At 39.9% G+C, this 7,152-nt stretch overlaps 1 non-coding gene across 1 annotated transcript; it reads right to left on the minus strand.

The window, feature by feature from the left end:
- Positions 1-568: 568 nt before the first annotated feature.
- On the minus strand, positions 569-675 carry LOC128289520 (small nucleolar RNA R71). Its single transcript, XR_008279166.1, has one exon. It is a non-coding gene; the product is annotated as a small nucleolar RNA R71 (small nucleolar RNA).
- Between the last annotated feature and the right edge of the window lie 6,477 nt (positions 676-7,152).

Consider the following 7,152-nt stretch of genomic DNA (forward strand, 5'->3'; position numbering starts at 1 on the left):
CCAGAAGAAACCCGTCAGGACTGTTGCTATTTGATAGTGAGCTCGATCGCATAGTTTGCAGAAACTGAAGAGAAATAAGGTGAAGCTTACAATACACTAAAGAAGAGCACGAGGACGATACTTCAACCACAACCAAGGAGATGGTTGAAAACCAAGAAAATCCGCTACCTCCTGCTATTGCTGTTAATCAGAATCCTGTTCCGCGCACTATGTATGATTATGCTAAATCTTCTTTAACAGGAACTGAATCGAACATAGTTAGACCTACTGTAGCTGCCAATACTTTTGAACTGAAACCTAACACAATTCAAATGATACAGCAATTTGTTTAGTTTGATGGTTTGCAGGACGAAGATCCCAATGCTCACTTAGCAAACTTTTGGAACTATGTGATACATTTAAAATTAATGGCGTTTCTGATGACGCCATTCGCCTTTGGTTATTCCATTTTTCGTTGAGGAATAAGGCTAAACAGTGGTTGAACTCGTTGCCACAGGGGTCAATCACTACTTGGGAACAAATGACCGAAAAGTTTTTATTAAAATATTTTCTGCCGGCTAAAACGGCTAAATTACGTAATGATATCTCTTTTTCCGTGGAGACGGATTTAGAAACACTCTACGATGCATGGGAGAGATATAAGGACCTCTTGAGAAGATGCCCTCACCATGGGCTACCACTTTGGTTACAGGTTCAAACCTTTCATAATGGCCTGAATCCTTCGACTCGACAGATGGTTGACGCAGCTGCTGGTGGAACCATCAATAATAAGACACCTAAAGATACCTATGGATTTATAGAGGAGATGTCACTGAATAACTATCAGTGGCAAGTCATGAGGACAAAGCCAAAGAAAACGGCTGGCATTTATAATGTTGATTCGGTCACCATGCTCTCTAATTAGGTAGAACTATTGAATAAGAAAATTGATGGTTTCCTTAGTTCTTCACAGGTTCACCCAGTAATGCAGTGCGAAGCAAGTGGAGGTGGATCAAGCAGTTCAGGATACCCACCTTATGGCTACAACATGGAGAACAAGCAGTTAAATTACGTGGGTAATAATCCTCAATCTCAAAACAATCCTTATAGCAGTACTTACAATGCAGGTTGGAGGAACCACCCAAATTTTTCATGGGGAGGCCAAGGAAATTAAAGACCACCACCCCCTTCAACTTTTAGCAACCATCGTACCAGTAGGAGAAAAAGCCGAACCTTGAGGAGATGCTAAACAAATTCATCTCAGTGTCAGAAACTCATTTTTAGAATACCGAGACGGCACTCAAAAATCAACAAGCATCAATCCAGGGGCTCGAAACTTAGATTGGACAGCTCGCTAGGCTAATTTTTGAATGACTACAAGGTAGCCTCCCAAGCAACACTGAATCTAACCTAAGGGAGCAACTCAACGCGATTGCCATTCAAGATGAGGAAGGGTTAGTTGCAAAACCAAGGCCAGAAACAGTGGTAAGCAAAGGTAAGAATGAGGTAGGTCGAAATGACCCAAAGCCGATGAGTACAGAATATAAACCTCTTGTGCTATACCCCAATGCGACAAGGAAAGACCGTTCAGACGAAAAATTTGTAAATTCCTTAAACTTTTAAAGAAACTACATATTAATTTACCATTTATTGAAGCCCTTTCGCAGATGCCAAATGCAGTCAAGTTTTTAAAGGAGCTTTTAACAAATAAACGAAAGTTGGATGAGGCGTCGCATGTGGAGTTGAATGCAGTTTGCTCAGCCTTATTACAGAATAAGCTACCCAACAAATTGAAGGATCTAGGGAGTTTTACGATTCCTTGTTTAATTGGTAGTTTAGATGTTCATCATGCATTGGCTGACTTAGGGGCAAGCATTAATGTTATGCCTTATAAAATGTTTAAACAACTAGGTCTTGGGAAACCTAAACAAACTAGGATGAGCATTCTATTGGCTGATAAAACCATTAGATTTCCTAGGGGTATCATCGAAGATGTTCTTGTTAAGATCGATAAATTTATATACCCAGTAGACTTTGTTGTTCTAGACATGGAAGAGGATAGTAATGCACCTTTAATTTTAGGATGGCCCTTTTTAGCGACTACTAGAACCATTATTGATGTTGGTACAGGTGAACTCACACTTCATGTGGGAGACGAAACAATCACCCTTCAAGCTCGTAATTCGAGTAACACATCAAAAATTGAAGGTGGTTGTATAAATCATTCTACTAGTACTGATTATGTGGTGACACCCTCTATGAAGGAAACAATTTCGAAGTATACATATGAGCCATGTTCAAACAACAAAAAAGGACCTATCTATGAAGAACGAAAGCTATAAATCGAGGAGCTAGATGAATGGTGGACACAAAAACCAAAAACACCCGATAAACCGAAATCGAGCCAGAACAAGCTCAATACCTCACCAAATCAACATAAGGTTGGAGACAAAGTACTACTGGATGCAGCAGATCCTCGCATTGCCACTCTTGAACCTAATGAAAAAATTCCTCTTACGGTACTCAGTATTTTCCCATATAGTACAGTCAAGGTAATTTATCCCAAATTCGGCACATTTAAGGTAAACAATACCAGTCTTAAACCTTATGTTGATAAAGTTGATAATAGGGATGAGGAGTGTAAACTCCTCAAACCACCTTGACCATGCAGAAGAGAGGTAAGTCGAGCTTAGACTATAGATAAGAACTTCTCGGGAGACAACCCGAGTACTAACAGTGTTAATCTCTTTAAAATTTTAGTTTTTAACATCTAACATACTAACTGAATCATGGAACGTAGACTTTCTAAAGACCACACGGCCAGGCACACGAGCGTGCATTAGGCCGTGTGAAAACAGGGCAAGATTTTTTCCTCAACACAGGACGCGATAAGTTGCCACAGCCGTGCAACGTAGCCATGGGCGAAACTACCAAAACAACACGAGCGTGAGACACGCCCGTGCCTCGAAACCATGGTTGATACTGAGAATGTAACACAGGCGTGTGACACGCCCGTGTCGTCCGCCCGTGGTCGACACTGTCAAAACGAACACGGGTGTGGACCTATGTATATAGGCGTAGGAGAAGCGAACGAAGTAAGACACGACAGTGTAACATGGTCGTGTGCACCGACATGCCCAAAGAACACGGGCGTGGGCCAAATGTCAGACGCGACCAAATTCAAAATTTGCAAAACACACGGGCAAAAATTATGCCATACGGGCGTGTCCCATGATCGTGTGTTCCAAAATCTATATAAACCCCTAACCATTCATCATCTCCCTCCCCAAAAAACCCTAGCCGTATCCGCTGCAAGTTCACACGCCCTACCCCCCATGCCCGTACGCCGCCTACAACAATGATTCTGACGGCCCAAGCTCCTTCCTTTTGCATTTGTTTACTCTTTTCTCTCTATTTTCTTTAAATATGTTGCTTATTTCATGATTCCTCTGCTATATTGAACTATTTTGAATGAATATTCATAGCTAGAAAATTAAAATACTCATGCTTGTTTAATAATTTTTTTTTTCATTTTAGTTACTACATTATGCTATACTATTTCATTTTTCCTTGTTTCCATGAAATTTATGCCTACCCACATGCATTCATTCATTATTTCCATAATTCTCTAACTTGACATATTTAGTGGTTTTAGTTTGTATCATCTCGTACGTAAATCTCATAAAATATTCATATTTAGCCTTGATTTTCCATACTTTTCTTGGGGCATATGGGTTGAACTTCGATTTTTCAATACAGGTACAATATCGTCCTCACGTGGTAAGAAGACCGTTGTTCCCGCCTCGAAACAAAAGAAAGGAGCAGCGTCATCCTCTAGTCCTACCAAGGAGATTAGGCACCCGTTCCTCCAGGTTCCCTTGGGACCCCAGGAGGAATTATATCATATATTACAGGTTCGACCCCTAGGTATGGGCCGCTGCATTGGCTGGGCCGCACTTGAGTAGATTCAATAAGCTGATGCGGTCCGAGCCCTCCTAACGACTGACCCGTGGAGGCTCTTCTTTGAGATTATCGAACCGATGTATCTAGAGTTTACATTGGAACTCTGCTCGACTTTTCATCTTCAGACCATCATGACAAACTTCGACAATCCTGGAACGGTCCAGTTCCCCCTTAGTAGTCAAGTACGCCAATTGAGTGTAGCCGAGCTCAGGATTGCACTAGGGCTATACATGGAGGAATTCATGGATGATAATGAACTCAACACCCTCCACCGCCACATCCACTACTCCCCCTCAAAATGCTGAGGGACCTCGTCCCTGCTTCGGTCACCTACGACCCTAGCCGCTCCAAGGCATTGGCCATCCCTCCATCTTTAAGGTATCTACACGCCATCTTGACTCATAATCTGACAAGGAGATGAGAGAGTACTGGCATCGTCACTACCCACGACGCCTATTTCTTATGGAGTATGGCAAATGGGCACGTCATTGACCTTGCGTTCTTTATTGCCCTCGCCACTCGCCAGGCAGAGTGGCACAGGAGAGGAGTCATCTTTATCCAGCCTTATGTGACTCGACTGGCTCGACACTTTGGGCTCCTCAACACAACAGCCCAATCATCCTCCCTCACTCTCATTGGCCAGATGTCCCCACAGGGCATCTCGAGCATGCTAAGTATGAGGATGATCGAGACACAACGTGGCATCTACCCTCCTCAGTACCGCCTCATCCAGTCCACTGAGGAGGAGGATCCAGAAGACATTACTGATGATGTCCCTCCACATCATGAGCGCCTTATACGTCACAGCTACCACCTCCCTCTCGTCCAGTTCATGCGGCAGCTTTATACGCTGACATCTCTGAACGCCTTACTCGATTCGAGCAGAAGTGTTTTTAGCGCTTCGGTAACATTGATGCTACTCTACAGCAGATTTGTCAGCACTTCCACATCTCATCGCCACCCCCACCTCGCGAACCATCTAGCGATGAAGATGTTTAAAAACTTTTATTTATTATTTTATGTTGTTACTTTTATTCTATTTTAAGACTACTTTTTATTTTTCTTTAAGCTTATTTTTATTAGGTCTTATAATTATTATTTTACGATTTTTAATTTTGACTATTTCATTACGAGTAATTATTCTTCTTTATATATTTCCTAAAAAAGTTCTTGATTCTATAACAGTTATAAAGAGCTCTAAAGCTCACTATTACTCAGGAACTTGGAACTCCACTGGGAAAGGTTCTCTACGACTACCATGCCCTGCTTGACCACGACCATAGCCAACATGAGATATAATATTCTTTTGGCATACTATTTGTGGAACCCAACCTCTGCCACCACCGGAGTATCCTCCTCCACCCTCATCATTGTTTTGGCTGTTTATTCTCCATGACTCCAATTCAAGGAGTTCATTCATCATTCAGGAAGTTTCACTTCTCTCCCTATCTTATGATTATAAATCTATCTTTGTTAATATTTCTTTCTTTTTACATTGAGGGCAATGTACATCTTAAGTTTGGGGGGTCTTTTATATCATCATTAGAAATCCCTGAATTTTGTCTTATTCTCACGTGAATCACTCATATCACTATTAGAATGAATTTTGATTAATTTATGATTTTTATTAATATGTCTTGAATTAAAACATAGGTATTTATGCATTGATTGTTTAAACTTTAAGACATTAGGAATCAAGCATGGTAAGTTGATTTTTGAAGAATTAAAAACTTTTAAGTTGTTTCCCTAAGTTTAGATATTATCTTGAGTTGAAATTCACAAGTTTAAACATCAAAAAGCCATAATTTTTGTGACATTTTGAGCCTTTAGAGCATATTTTATTTCTTTCATGCTCACTTTCATTATGAGTACGTCAGTTTTGATTTATTATTCTAGAACTTGCTTGATTATGCTTGTCAAGACCACACCATTTGATTTGATATGTCAAAATGATAAAGGCACTTAGGTTTAACCCACTCACTCCACAAAAGCCTACCTTTATAATTAACCCTTAGTGAACCCTTTTGAGCCTAACAAACCATTAATTGATTTACCCTCAATATTAACCCATAACCTATTATTGTTGAAATCCCCTAATTTGATCCCTATTTTTTTAAGATTTTATTTGAACTAATTGCTTAGCTATGTTTTGTTCTTCTAAATATTTGACTTGTTCTTAAAAAAAATTACTTCAATACATATTAGTAGTAATTCGTCGTTTTTGAGCTTGAGTGTTAATTCCATATTCTGAGAAGAAGCTCACTTGTAGTCAACTGATGACTAGTTATTTTTCTAGCTAGGAATTTTTCAATTCAATCTCGATTCTCACATCTTATTTTAGCTTGTGACCACACCCCTAACCAAAGCCACATTACAACCCTCTAAAAGACCTCTCTGATTGATGTATCAGCTCAATATATAGTAGTGGAGATTTGATTTTCAAGCAAGCCTATGGTAATAACTTTTCATATTGTCTATTAAGTGCTTTTATTGATGTCCTTAAACACCTTGAGTGATTTGAGTGAATCTTTAGTGAGGATGTTAAACTTTGTGATATTTTGATCAAAGGTAATCACTTAGATGAGGGGAGACACCTATGTTTTCGTGATAAAATGCTCAACTTGGAATGTTTGAAACCTTGATGTACTTTTAGTTGAATTTTCAAAGTATGAGTACTTATGGATTACTTCAAGATATTATTGATAGGGATTATAAATTGAGAAGAATTTATTTTGATTATGAGTTGAGGATTTTTGCTTAAGGACAAACAAATGCTTAAGTGTGGAGGTATTTTGATAAACCATAATTTATACATATTTTTATCCCATGCTTAGCCTATTTATGAATGGCTTCTCCTTAGATTTGGTGAATTCGATGCTCCTAATCCTTTAATTTCATCTTTTATACTTAGGAGAGTAAAAAGAGTGAGAAACGAGCCAAAAACAGAGAAAATGGACCCAGGTGGGAAATCAACACGGCCTGGACTTTCTCACACGGGCGTGTCACATGGCTGTGTCCATTTGGCAGGATTGAAGCATGACTTACACGGGTATACTACACACTCATGCCTGTTCAACAGCCTTGACCACGAGCTAGAGTAATCACACACGGGCATGTCCCTCTCGAGCCCAAGTATAACCCTATTTGGAAAAGGCCAATTTTGGGGGCTCTTAGGCATTCAAAAGCCTATTTAAACACCTGAGGAGGCAC

Source organism: Gossypium arboreum, chromosome 2 (genome assembly GCF_025698485.1).
Source record: "Gossypium arboreum isolate Shixiya-1 chromosome 2, ASM2569848v2, whole genome shotgun sequence".
NCBI lineage: Eukaryota > Viridiplantae > Streptophyta > Magnoliopsida > Malvales > Malvaceae > Gossypium > Gossypium arboreum.